Genomic DNA, 14,976 nt, shown 5'->3' with positions numbered 1-14,976 from the left:
GAGCTTGGGATTAACATACACGCGCTACTATATATAAAATAGATAAACAACAAGGACCTATTGTATAGCACAGGGAACTCTACTCAATATTCTGTGATAACCTATATGAGAAAATAATCTGAAAAAGAATGAATATATGTTTATGTATCATAGAATCACTTTGCTGTACACCTGAAACTAACACAACATTGTAAATCAACTATAATCCAATAAAATTTTTTTTTAAAAAGGTGCAATAGAGAAGATGGGCCCTCCCCTGGTTCCGCCCCACTGCGAGTCCTGTCCTCACATCCTAACGACTGCTATGAAAAGAATCATCACACTTGATATCCGTTGAGCGCTTACTGGGAGCCTGGAGTTCTCGGCCCTTTAAAACGCTATCTTGGGGCTTCCCTGGTGGTGCAGTGGTTGAGAGTCCGCCTGCCAATGCGGGGGACGTGGGTTCGTGCCCCGGTCTGGGAAGATCCCACATGCCGCGGAGCTGCTGGGCCCGTGAGCCATGGCCACTGGGCCTGTGCGTCCGGAGCCTGTGCTCCGCAACGGGAGAGGCCACAGCAGTGAGAGGCCCGCATACCGCAAAAAACAAACAAACAAACAAACAAACAAACACTATCTTGTTTAATCCTTAGAATAGCCCTGGGAGGAGGGCACTAGAATGACAGAAGGGAAACGGGGCTGAGAGGGGCAGGAGCATTTGTCCTGCTCACAGGGCTGGACAGGGCGGTGTAGAAGTTCCATCTCTAGTGCCTCTGTGGCACTGGACCACAGAGGTGGAATCCTGAGGACAGAAGGAAGTCCACGTAGCTGGCCTAAATGCCAGGGCCAGCGTCACAGGCAATGGCTGTAGTCAACAGGGCAAAATGAATTAGTACCACCTGGTCACAGCCTCCTGGCACCCTTGGGTGTCCATGTCACTTTGGGAGACATAAGAATTCAGGGAAAGAAAAAAAGGCAGGGACAGAGGAACTCAGAGGAGGGACTGAGGCTGTTGGCAAAGGCCTGAGTCAAGATCCAGGAGAGTGTGGTCACGAGAGGAGGTTAAGAGAGCCAGCCTGGATGTGGTTCACCTGCACTCAGCTCCGCCACTGACTGCTGTGACCCTGAGACAGGGGTCACGTTGTCATCGTGCCTCAGTTTCCTCATCTGTTCAATGGGGATGATACCTCATAGGGTTGCTGTGAGGCTTAAATGTTTAGATTTAAAACTGTAAGTCCTGGGGCTTCCCTGGTGGCGCAGTGGTTGAGAATCCGCCTGCCGATGCAGGAGACACGGGTTCGTGCCCTGGTCCGGGAAGATCCCACATGCCGCGGAGCAACTAAGCCCGTGAGCCATGGCCGCTGAGCCTGTGCGACCGGAGCCTGTGCTCCGCAACGGGAGAGGCCACAACAGTGAGAGGCCCGCATACCGCAAAAAAAAAAAAAAAAAAAAAAAAAAAAAAACAAACAAACAAACAAAAAAACTGTAAGTCCTTATTCACTGTTAGTGGTTACCAAATCACGTGGGTAGTACAGCAACTCACTAAACAAGATTTTCGCTTAGAAAAAGATCACAAAACCGATGGCACCTTCATTAGCCTGAGTTTCCCCCAAGACCACTGCCTGTGACAGGACTTCGCAGGAAGACGGTTTAGCAGGAGTGGGACAGGAGGGTGGGAGGAGGTCAAGGAAGTATGGGTTGCATCACTGAGTTGGCTGGATCTTACAAGGACAGTCCAGGGAACCTCAAGAAACACTGGCAGAGGATGAATGAATGGGGAAAGAGATCTCCGCCAGCCCTCACCCTCGTGGACAACGTGCTATCAGGGGGCTGGAGAGGCAGAGACTCCTCGGACAGGGCATCCCTGGCTGCTCCAGCAGGAAGCTGCCCACAGCTGCTCGGGACCAGGCTCTGCAGTGGCTGCGGTTAAGAGGGTTCAGAATGGTGCACAACGTGTCCAGCGCGTTCAGCCAGCAAATCCATACTAAGCCCCCGCTGCATACCAGGCAGGGAGGACACAGCAAAGAACAAGCCAGGCAAGGTGTTCGTTCCCTCTTCCACTGACGTGAAGGAGATGACAAGAAGCAGGGAAACCACACGTCTGTTCTCTATGTCTGAGGCGGAGTTTGGGGTTGGCAGAGGCAAACTAATACATTTAGAACGGATAAACAACAAGGTCCTCCTGTATAGCACAGGGAACTATATTCAATACCCTGGGATAAACCATAATGGAAAAGAATATAAAAAAAGAATGTCTATATGTGTATAACTGAATCACTTTGCTGTACAGCAGAAACTGGCACAACACTGTAAATCAACTATACTTCAATTTTAAAAAAAAAAAGCAAGGAAAATAAGTAATTTTAGATAGGGATAAAGTACTTGGAAGAAAATAAAATGGGCCAACAGGATGAGGAGGAAGGCTTCCTTTAGACAGAAGGACCAGGAATGGCCTCTCTGAGGAGGTGAAATTTGAGCTGAGGCTCCAATTGCAAGAAGGAGCCAGACAGAATGCAAAGGGCAAATGCAAAGATCCTGAGGTGAGTTCCAGGAACCTCCCTGGAGGCCTGCTGGGAGGAAGAGTGAGCTGGGGGACAGCTGGGAGGTGGGGGGAGGGCAGGGCAGGGGCTGGGTCCTGAAGGACCTCAGAGGAGGCCAAGGTATAGAGCCTGGATTTTATTCTGAGCCCACTGAGAAGCCAGTGGAACATTTTGTAGGCAGGGGAATTCCGTGATCTGGTTGCTGTGGGAAGAAGGAGAGCAAGATAAGAAACTGGGAGATGAGTAACTGCTGGTTTTGTAGGTCAGAAATGGCTGAATGCTGGCAATTTCAACTGGTTCACCCTGATTCCCTGCCCTGTTAGACTGTCATTGAGAACAAGAGCAATGTCTTAATAAGGCTCTGGTGGCCGCTACCACCATGAAGTCTTCCATGGGAGCACCAGGGACAATGGCCCTGAACCAGGATGAGGAACTGAACCTCCCAGGTGGCTGGAGGTGGAAGCACAGCAGAGGGGTCTCGCTGTGTCCCTGCAACCCACACAGTGCACAGGAAATGATCCCTGTTACTGTTTCCGTTCTACCATCTTCCCAGGTACTGAGTTATTCATGCTCTGCCAACACACAGCACGCTCGCCACCAGTGCCCTTGACCACCTGTGCTTATCTGCTCCATCACAGACACAGACAGAGAAGGGAGGGCCTCAGCCACGGCGCTCCTCCCTGGCTCTTATTTCTCCTACTGCCTCTAGCTGCTGCTGTGTTGTTTTTTTTTTTTTAATTTTTATTTGAGTATAGTTGATTTACAAGGTTGTGTTAGTTTCAGGCGTACAGCAAAGTGAATCACTTATACATTATATATATATATATATATATATATATATATATATCCATTCTTTTTCAGATTCTTTCCCATATAGGTTATCACAGAATATTGAGTAGACTTCCCTGTGCTATACAGTAGGTCCTGATTAGTTACCTGTTTTTTATTTACAGTAGTGTGTATATGTTAATCCCAATCTCCTAATTTATCACTCCCCCCCCCCCGTTTCTCCTTTGGTATCCAGCAATCCCACTCCTGGGCATATATCTGGAGAAAACCATAATTCAAAAAGATACATGCACCTCAATGTTCATCCTAGCTTCTTTGGAAGAAGGGAAATTCTTCAGAGCAGGAGAGAGGGGTCTGGGTAAGAGGTGACCACAATCACTGATTAGCGTATCTGTTCCGTACAGTGACAAGCCTCCATCTGTATCTTGAACAGGTCCCAGTCTTAAGGATTTTGCGGCTAAGCAAAATGCAGACTGGTGAACTGCCAAGCCCGATTTAGCACCTGGACCAGATTAACACACTCCTATGCTTCTATGCATAGGAATGTGTTACTTTGGTGCCTGTTCCATAGTGGTATGAAGGTGATGCTTTAAATTCTGTGTGAGAATACGGCACCAAAGTTTATCTTGGGGCTGCGTAACCGATATCTAGTATCCAGAACTTGCCACGCATTTTAAGAAATTTCATGAGGCTACTGTTACCACTCTTCATTTCCAAGACCATCAGCTGTCTAGTAATCAAACAATACCTTGACGTTATTGTACACTTTGGTTTTTCTGTTTTTACCCTTGAAGCACAGAGGGAACGTGCTTATTTAACCCCTCAGCCATCTGGAGATTGTTAGGGAGAAATCCTCTAGGGCAGAGACAATGAAACTTCACTGTAAATCAAATCCCACGTGAATCATTATTGATTATCAGCCAGGAGGGCGCTGTGTTTGGGATAAAGTTTGAAGAACGGGCAAGTACTTTCTCTTTGAATCTATTAGAAATTGGTTACTGAGGGCCTCTGGGGCTGCCCAGAGTCATTCTTTAATTTATTCTAAGATCCGTTGGGTTTGTTAACATTGGTCAATCATCTAGAGTAGCAAAATAGGCCACTGACCTGAAACAGAGAGCTTAAAATACGTGAATTATATAAAGATGAAACCACTAAGGTATTTTACGGTCTCCCTGGAACTGAGTTCTGCAAAACTACACCAAAATCAAGTCCTTTTCAAGTACACAGAAGATGTGGTTTTTTGGAGGGGATCATAATGACCCCAAAATGATAACATTAAAGGGAGCCTAGAGACAGCTTCGTCCCAAAGGTGGCTAGAAGTCAAATACTGGCTACAAAGGGAGGCCAACTCTACCAGCACAAGCAGGCTTTTTCATTCCATCTAATTTCTCAGGGGAATTCAACACATCCTAGTGGGGTAATTGGGACATTTCAGTTACCCCAGTGCACGGGAGATCAACACCAACAGCCAAAGAATTCCACCCTACTTTGAGCTACATTTTAAAAAGAAAGAATAGATTTGTGTGTCAGTAAATATCGACACACATAATCTCCAATACTCCCCAGTCATTTCATTCCCGATATCACCCTCGATAAACAAGAGATGACCAATGGTATCTGCAAAGTGGAAATGATTTTTTCCCCTGCCTCTGATTCAATCACGACAGACCAATACAGTATCATTTTGTCCAGGTACAGGCTTTTATATAAAACAGTTCCCTTTCAATTATTCACCAAAATAAAGGGAAAAATACATATGTGAATCCTTGAATCAATCAAATAGGAGGTTTGCCTCAAATGTTTCTGATACTGAGGAATATTCCATTTGCTGTTCTTTCTTGGGACAGAAGCCTAAACAACCAACCAAACCAAAAAAGAACCTTTCTTTTTTTTTTTAACTTTTATTTTATTATTATTATTTTTTAGATATTGTATTTATTTTTGGCTGCTTGGGTCTTAGTTGTGGCACGTGGACTCTCTAGTTGAGGCACACGAGCTCAGTAGTTGCAGTGCGCATGCTTAGTTGCCCTGCGGCATGTGGGATCTTCGTTCCCTGACCAGGGATTGAACCGAAGTCCCCTGCATTGGAAGGCGGATTCTTAACCACTGGACCACCACGGAAGTACTGAGGGCTTTTGAAAGTACTCTTTCTATTCATCAAGAGTTTCTGGTAGGGAAAAGGTCACTTTCCAGGTTAAAAAAAAAAAATCATAACTAGTGATCTGACGGTAGTGGTCTTGAATGGAGCTTGAAAAAAATTCCCTGTAGTCTTTTCAGTGAATTGAAAGAAGACTGCACAAGCACTTGTTTGCATGTATTACTATCTAATAAACGTGTGCTTGTATGTGTGTATCTCACAGAAGCACAAGAGGATTCAGACCATCAGTAAAAGATTATATACACCATCATCATCCCCAGGGATTTAGTGCCAACTCCACATACAATGAACAAAAGGCCACGCAGACAGTGCCACAAAAGGGGGGTGGTGGTTATTATTTCATGGCAGAGTATCTCTTTGCTCAGAGGAAGTCAACCCAGCTCACTTTAATTCTTTCCTTCCTTACATTCTCTGTGGTAAGTTTCTACTGTCCCCAAGACCTCTGAAAGATCCATGTACTGCTTAGGGCACTAAATGTATTAAGTTGTTACATATTCATTCTGTGTTTGATAACACCAGAGCCGGGGCTCACAGACAATGGTAATGTACCTCCTGTAAAACAGGCGCAAAGACACACCAAACACACTCATGCCTACTTGCTAGAGTCGCTCCCATAAGCTTAACAATCATATCCCAACTCATCTCTGCCGTTACTCTTAAAAATGTAGCCTCACGCCATCTTCAGAATATCAAGTCTACAATTACTTTTCAGCAATCAACGCATGTCAAAAATGTTTGTAAAATGGTTAACTAATGGGCTTCCCTGGTGGCGCAGTGGTTGAGAATCTGCCTGCCGATGAAGGGGACGCGGGTTCGTGCCCCGGTCTGGGAAGATCCCACGTGCCGCGGAGCGGCCGGGCCCGTGAGCCATGGCCGCTGAGCCTGCGCGTCCGGAGCCTGTGCTCCGCAACAGGAGAGGCCACAGCAGTGAGAGGCCCGAGTACTGCAGAAAAAAAAAAAAAAGAAAAGAAAAGGATAACTAAGAACCTGCTGTATAAAAAAAATAAATAAAATTCAAAAATTCAAAATAAAATGTTTGTAGTAAAGATATAAGATAGAAACACTTATATTGCCTAGTTAACGTTTGGTCTTCTTCTCATTTTTACTGAACCCCTCCAACATGAATATGATGCCACCAGGAAAAGCTTGTTTAAGAACTGAAGCAGAAGAAAAGCTTTGGGGCCCCTTTTCATGTTGGTTACTTATAAGTTATTGATCTGGGGTGGTTTCTCTCTTGCTCTTTCACATAGAGGCAGATGTTTCATTACTGTCACCCTAATGGCTGTCGTTTCTACCCATGGATTAAATCATACGTGTGTACTGCACAGTACGTTCATCTATTTTATGTATAATATGAATCGGCAGTAGATTCAAACTTTAGATCATTTTTTAAAAATTAAAAGAGGCACATCAAACAGAATATACAACAATTCTGTAGCAAATATGAACTCCAAACAAGTGTTCCTATCCTTTAGTTATTCATTCTTATATGACTCCTTCCCCCTAAAATACAAGAAATGCATACTTTTTTCTAGAGTTTAAAATCAGAATAATATTTCATGGGGTGAAATTTTTACTGCTGTTAGATCAGTTATTTCCATCAAGGAAATGTATAATGATTAAATCACTAACAATACAAACATCTTTTGTTAGAAGCACATTTTACATTGATTAGAACTCCTTGGGTTGAACAGGCTTTTAAAGTACTGAATCTAAAAACAGTTCTATCGGGATCTGTAGAGACATTTTTGCTAAGCTTCACAGGCCTAAAAATATCTTTTAGAAACAATTTAGCTAATTTGACTGGGGGGGTTCACATGAACATATTGACCCACAGACTGTGATTTCCTGTATGACAGAACCTACCAAATTAGGAACACAATCCAGGTCAAGTTTACAGGCATAATAGAGTTCCTGAAAAATATAAGCAGGTCTATGGAGATAATTTTTGTTTTTAATGATGGGGTTCTGTATGGATGAGTAGAGGGCTGAGAGCATGGAAAGATGAAAACCACAGTCGAAGAGTTGAAGTGATGTCTCCCTTTTCACTGCAGTCTCCTTTGTAATGAAAGGCAACATTTTCATGCACCTTGATGGGAACATGCCGTTGACCGTTTCACAGAAGTAACAGCAATCCTGGAATCATCCCCAAACTGAAATAACACACCACACTATCCAGTCTTTACCACACACCCCAGAAGAAGTTACTTCTCAAATGTTGGGCTTTAAAAAATAACTGCATGCTTTATTTACAAACACTAATATTGAATTCAGTGATTCCTCTGGGGGGGGGGGGGAATGCCATTCCTAACTAGCTTTCCATAAAACAACAAAAGTCAGTGGTCACTAGGTAGAAAATGAAGGGGTGGGGCGAGCTGGGACGACCACCTTTGTCTTTTATCCTTAGCAATGAACATGTCTGGGATGCGCAGACGTCTCCACGACTTCAGGATTGCCTAATTACTAAAATAAAACACACTTTACACATAAATCAATAAATCAACCTGGAATGGCAAGACTGGTAGCCGGTTACTAGACGAAATGAATATGCATAAGCACCACCTCCTAGGAGAGCTTCTGTGCCAGGGCGGATCACAAAATCTAAAAGGACGGTTCCAGGAAGGCGGCCGGCAATGCCCCGTGAGAAATGACACGTAATTTTACCCGCCAGAGAAAATGCCCTGCCAAGAAGTCGGGGGGGTGGGGACGTGCTCAGCCCGCAGGCGCCCCGGCGAAGACCCCTTACCTTGGGCAGGGGTCGGAGCAGGCGGGCAGCCGGCTGGGACCCCGCCGGCCCCGTTGCGCACCCGGCCCGAGCCGGCCGAGGACCGCGCACCCGGCTGCCGCTCAGAACGCCACTCCGCTACTTACCCCGTCGGCGTTATTAATAGATGTGAATGGCTCCCTCAGATCCAGGAGAAACCTCTTTCTTTTTGTTATCTGGAAATTCCAAGTTTTAAAAAAAAAATCCCGAAGCAGCAGTGGGCTCCCTGGTGCCGTGGATGCCAGTCCGCACTCCGCCCCCAGCCGCCTCCACCCTCCGAGCCGGCCCCCAACTTGCTGCATCGGCGGCCAAAAATCAATCCGAAGCCGGAGCGATCGGGCGCGCAGGCAGACAAAGACTTCACCTCGGGCAGGGCCGGAGTCTGGCTTTGCTTTGAAAGCAGTAACCTTGCCAGTGGCATTACAGAGAGGGGTCCTACACGTTGTTTTTCTCCAGAGGATTCTTCTATGACGTCCAAAAATACTCAAGTTCCTGACACCGCCCCGGACGCTGTCCCTTGACTGTGGGACGAACACGTCCCATGATCTTCCAAAAAAATATTCCCAGTCCCCTTTGTGTGAGACCAGAAAGCACTTGGCAGTCTCCCGGCCCCCTTACTCCTGACACCCTGTGTTCTTTCCTGACACACCCACCCTACTGGCATCCAGTCCCCAAGGACCTTCCTCTCTTGCCCAGGAACAGCCTTCTAGGGTCCCTTGGGTTTGGGGAGGGAGAGGGGAGGGAGGGAAGGAGGGAGAAAAGCGGGGAGGATAAAAGGGGGAAAGGAAGGAAGGAATTAGGTTTAGTCCATTCAGAGGTGTCATAGTTAATATCCATCAACTTTTGCTGCTTTTAGTTCCAAGACAAACTATTTTACTGAATAGGTGAAAAATTAAAAAAGAAAAAAAAGTATCTGGTGAGATTTAGTCTGAATGCACTTTAGCTGCCGACATACAAAGCACTGTTGTGTCTGCCCCTTTGGCTGTGTTACTTAACCCCCAGATGAGCTAGACCATGTAAGTTTGTCACATACCAAACACCCAGCAAGGCCTGCCATATTGGTGACTGAAGCAACCCATGTTACCAATTCAGCTGGTATTTGCCAGAAAAGTATGTAGTTCAACTCAGCTAAGAACTCACTAACTTTACAGTCTGTAATAAATCAATCTGTGGAGGTGGGCCGTGGGTAGGAGAGTAGCTGACTTCCAACTTTCTTGACACTCAGGATCTTCCACGCTTGGAAAAGGAGGCCACCTAAACTAACAGCCTTTGTTTCTTCAATGTGTCTTCCAGTTCTTGGTCCAGAAATCATCAAAGGGCCTTTGTAGTTAATAGAACCATGTTAAACATGCCTGTTATGAATTTTAATTATTTTAATTAAGTTACCTTTTTCTATTTCTTAGTATTCATTCATATCTACATAACTTTCTCCAAAGTAATAAAACTCCATTAGTACAATTACTATTTTTCAGTAAATCTGATTTCCCTTTTCACCATGACTCTCAATCAGTGAGAATTAATGGTATAATAACTATAGAGGTTGCAACTGAAGACACAAATGAGAGAAAAACTGGGAATTTCACTAGAACCTCGGAATATTTTTATCAATTCCTTATTCTCTTGCCCTTCTCCATCCACGGGCCCCACAATGAAGGACAGGATAAAATGCGATAAAGTTTCAGAATAATGGATATTTTGAGAGAGACACACATACTTTGTAACAGCCAACCTTTCTTTTTCTTTTTTTAAATTGGCTTTTAATGAGCAGCTGCAAAAGTTCAACAACCTATTAACCACTTCAGGGTCTGCTTTATGAGAAATGTGATCTGCGTACACAACCCAGAGCCCTGCAGATTCCAGTAAAGAGGGGTAATACAGTTTTTAAAATAAACCAATATACCAAAGTAATTGCACTGGGCATGCATGGCCTGGGAGGTGAAGATGGCAGGGAGAGCAAGGTAGACTGAGATTCACCTTCTTATATGCAGATAAAGAACTACAGCTATTTTCTTGTTTTCACCCAAAGATGTCATTAATTCCTTCAAGACAAATGCAAGCAACTGGCTTTGTTACTGTTTTTCCCTCCCTCCCTCCCTCCCTTTCTCCCTTCTCTCTCTCTCTCTCTCTCTCTCCCTCCAGCTTTAGAGAAAGGCAGCGGTAAGATTATAGCAGCGATGGAATCACAGGGTCTGGCTATATTAGCAGAATCACAGACAGCACTAGGGCGATGTCTTCGCTCTCCAGCTCTCTAATTATTTACCCAGATCAAGCCTGACTGCTGGAAAATCAGCTCTCTCCAGGAGGTAACCGAGCTGAAAGGTTCTTTTCACGGAGAAATGATGGGCTGGTGGCTGGCATCCAGCATACAGGCCAGTGTGCCCTTGTGGGCAGTGTCACGAAATAAATACCCAGGACCACACCATTTCCCTCCTTCATCCCCAGGAAAGTATTGGTCAGTTTCAGAAAATCAGCAGAGAAGAGCATGTCTGTTGTACAGAAAACACACAAAGATTGAGCCCCTACAAGACACAGTTCTTGAGAATTAATTTGGTGAAATGAGGAACGGAGCAAGCTGAGGTTGCTGGTATTTTACAGCTGGAGTGTCCGTGCAAAGTCCCCACATGCAGACAAAGCCGACTGCTTCATTGTTCCCACTGACGGGTGCTGTTTTCTCTAGTGCAGGTCTCCAGAAAACAGAAACTGTTCGGGCAACATTTACGTTCTAATTTGCTTGGGCTCTCATAAAACAGAAAGCCACTAGCCCTCTGTCAGCTCCCACGCTCCTCCAAAGCTTTGGGTCACTCTCTTGACTCCACAGAAGAAAAGAATTTTTTAAAAATCAATTTTAACCAATCTCATTTATATTTGTCTGTTTCTAAAAGCTTTGTTAGAAGCGACACAATTCAGATGCTTTGCACTTTCTTATTTGCTTTCCTAGGACTGCAAAACTGCTGTCTCACACATGCAAATTTTTAATTTGTCAGACCCAGGATGGGATGGATCACCTTCAGATTCCTTTATTTTTCACTGCTCACAGACGAACATGGCTGCCAGCGAGGATCTGTCTGAACGTGAACGTGAACGTGAACGTGGGGGCCTGGCACACACATCACCCCTGCTCATTTACCTACACACTTCAGAAGGTGCAATGTCAGGGTTCATCCACCAAATCTATAATAGGTCTGGGGATACAATGTACGTATTGTTGACTGGTATTTCAAATTTATGTTGTGTTTATTCTAACGCTATAATCAATTTGTATTCTCCGCATATTCAGCCACCTCTTAATAGTACATTTGAGGAGTCTTTATCCCTGCCTCTCAGTCAGGAGTGGAATTCCAAATCTGCTGCGGTTGGTTAGGCTGCCGATTTTTAAAAACAAACTTCCTTTTTAAAAATCCCTCTTTTGGACAACTGACATTCTAACTTGAGCCTGAGAAGCCATGGAATTTTATTCCTGCATTCAACATCTAACCAAACTACTTCCTTTGAGTTCAGCTGGGATTTGTAATATATTCATCAAATTTCTATCATGAAACATTTGCATCAATATTACAGTTTTTCTACGTTCAGAAGGGGCTCAATAAATTATTTAGAAAGTAAGTATGGGTCTGCTAAAAGTCTATATCAAGTTTCTTATTAGACACCATAGAAGCACACCAAGAACCAAGTATTAAGAGAAAAACTAACAGAATTTTGAAGAGGGTATAAACTTAACCAGGTGGGATGATGGGGTCATCTCTATTTCCAATATAGAAACCACTGCTCAACTGTCTGGTGATATTATTTAAAAGAGGGAAAAGTTGATCTTAGTAGGAGGGAAAAAAGCCCTTACCCCATCTCATGTTAACAAGTTGTTTTATAGGAAAAAAGAGAATAATTTATATAAAATTATTATTCATTGGGAGAATACATATTGATTATAAACAATTTCCTCTTTAGTATTGAAAAAAATTTAGATGGAATGTAGAGGAATTTTCCCCAAGTTCTAAGAGAAAATAATAACCTCAGAATTCTCATAACCGTCACACAGACTATAGACTTCAGTGTCCAAATTTAGATTTTTTTATCTTCTATAGAAAAATGTTTATTGTAGTGATTGGAGCTTCAAAAAAGCCCCTCTTTGGACGCTGGGGACATTTCCACTGCTCATAGCGTTTGCAGCTGTTTAAACAGTTTGAGCTTTTTGTCTCAACTGGATCTGGCTCCACTCAGACCAAAATCACTGTTTTATTCACCTGAGTGCAGGGCAAGTTCCATTTTCCTTCTTGGGACTACTTAATGGTCCCCCCTTCTATTTTTCACCCAACAATACCAGATATAAAGTTATGGGAGCATTGATACATACCCCTAAAACAAATGGACTAAGGCACGACCACCCCAGCCTGGAGAAGAGCCATTTGATTTGCTTTATGGCCAAATTATTTCAGGATGGAGAACCAGCATAGTCAACTGCATGGGGGCATCCCTGGAGGAGTGCAGACCACCTGTGACATCTCAGCTCACAGATGATGAACTGAGCTTTCCTCCTGGTCTAGATTCCCTTGGACGTTCCTTTCCTTGGCCTTGGTGCTAATCTTTATTGGCTGTGTGTGATCCTCATGTTTTCATGGAGGCGGTCCAGTTGGACCACGAGTGCTTTGTGACTTGCTCATGAGGAATCACAAGATAGTAATTATAAAAACCAATACTACCGGGCTTCCCTGGTGGCGCAGTGGTTGAGAGTCCGCCTGCCGATGCAGGGGACGTGGGGACGTGGGTTCGTGCCCCGGTACGGGAAGATCCCACATGCTGTGGAGCGGCTGGGCCCGTGAGCCATGGCCGCTGAGCCTGCACGTCCGGAGCCTGTGCTCCGCAACAGGGAGAGGCCACAACAGTGAGAGGCCCGCATACCGCAAAAAAAAAAACAAAACAAAAAACCAATACTACCTTATCGAGTTATGGGGCCAGAGTGGCCTAAGTCATTAAAGTATCAGTGTTTGAAAGGAAAATGTAGTAGACCCGAATGCAGTTGGTGTTTATACAAACCTGACATGGCAGCACTGCAGCATGCGAGGGTAGGGGGCTGGTCTATTTTGCAGAAGAGGCAAAGTGACAGGAACGAGGTGACACAAGAAGCTCATGTCCCAGTCCAGGATTATGTCTACTGAATCAGGGTGTCTCCCTCAAGAGTCTGAAGCTCTGAGTGTCCAGTTAATACTGCAATGGGATTGTCCCCTGGTTTTTTGGGGAAGCAAGGGCCTCTTGTTACTCTCCACCATCTTTCAACCCTAATCCCCATTCACCTTCACCCTAAAGGATACTCCCCTCTCCTACTCAGGCCAGCACCGTCAGTATCAGGAGTGCTGCAGTTGGAGCCTGGATCTGAGACTCCTTTATTTACATAAGCGCAGGTAAAGGTGACCCCTGTGTGATGCCACCCTCTGGCTAGGATTCCATCTGTGTGGAGAATGGAGCTTGAGTCTGTCCGATCACCATCAGCATCTAGAACTGGGGCCTGTTCATGAGCAACAACTGAGACATGAGGGTGTGACTGGTCTCAGCCAAGGTCAAGGTCAGGAACCACCTCTACTTCTAGTTTTCTGAGTTCTATGGTCTTTGACTACCATCTTACAATCTTTCTATCGTGGCCTCACTATTACAGCTGCTCCAACCAAAACTCCATTTTACCCCATTTGTCATCATGGGGTAAAAGATCTTGTAACGGGGAAGAACAAAGCTGACTCCATATTGGATCTGTTTTCTTTTACTGTAACCCTTTGTTTTCTATTGCTTTTGCTACAAGTTAGTCACTAAAGGGATGTTGCCTATAAGCTTAAAACATACAAAATGGCCTATCTCGGGGAACCCTGCTTCCCCTGCCCCTGGTGTTAAGCTAAAACACCTTTGTTTAAGCTCACAGGAAACATCCTGACCAGGCCCACCTGTGAATGGCTGCAGGAAAGAAGAAATGAACACGTCCTCACTGGAGTCTGGCCAGAACCAGGAAATATCTGCAACAACTTATCACCTCCCCCTCTTTGTTCTAGAATAGAAACTAGTATCCAAACCCAGGCAAGATGGTTCTTTGGGGCACAAGTCCACCATCTTCTCCGTCTGCTGGCTTTCCAAATAAAGTCACTCTTCCTGGCCCCAACAATTCGTCTCTCGATCTATTGGCCTGTCGTGCAGTGAGCAGTACAAGCCGGGATTGGGTAACAATCTCACCTCAAAACCCTCAGCTGCTGATGCGGACATGGGCAGGGCCAGGTCCTGAAGCCGGAGGTTTCGGATCCTGCTTTTCTCTTCCCACCTCCCCTGCTCTTTGTTTTCCTGCTGCTGTCAGTCCTCTGTCTGGAGACTGACTGCATGTGACCTGTTGTCAGACCTCAAGAGCTCCAGATGAGAAAACTGGTCATGCCACTTACATGCTGATGAAAGTCAACACTTTCCTGGACAGACCCAGACAGTCCCCAGATTCTCTGGGGGAAACTGTCCACCTGGCTTCACAGACCATCACCGCACCTGAACCGTCCTCACTGAGGGACCTCGTCTTGGCCATGAACTGGAGATAAAGGAATTTGATCCCATTATGGCATATAGAGTTTGCACACTTGCTTCCTTCTAGCAATTAGTTCCTCTCAGGCTTGGCTGATAGACCAGGCATGGAACAGAGGGCAGCAACCTGCTTCTCTGAGCCTCAATTTCCTCATCAGTTACATAGGAAATGTACAACCAGCCTCACAAACTTTGGGTAGAGATGAACTGAG

The 14,976-nt window shown here is 45.0% G+C and overlaps 1 long non-coding RNA gene across 1 annotated transcript in view; it reads right to left on the bottom strand.

The window, feature by feature from the left end:
- Positions 1 to 14,976, bottom strand: part of LOC136791989 (uncharacterized) — a 119,566-nt gene that overhangs the window by 86,278 nt on the left and 18,312 nt on the right. The window lies entirely within an intron of this gene.

The sequence above is a fragment of the Kogia breviceps genome, chromosome 10, assembly GCF_026419965.1.
Source record: "Kogia breviceps isolate mKogBre1 chromosome 10, mKogBre1 haplotype 1, whole genome shotgun sequence".
Taxonomy (NCBI): domain Eukaryota; kingdom Metazoa; phylum Chordata; class Mammalia; order Artiodactyla; family Physeteridae; genus Kogia; species Kogia breviceps.
Note: the sequence above shows the minus strand (reverse complement) of the source record. Positions and strands in the feature narration are given on the sequence as shown.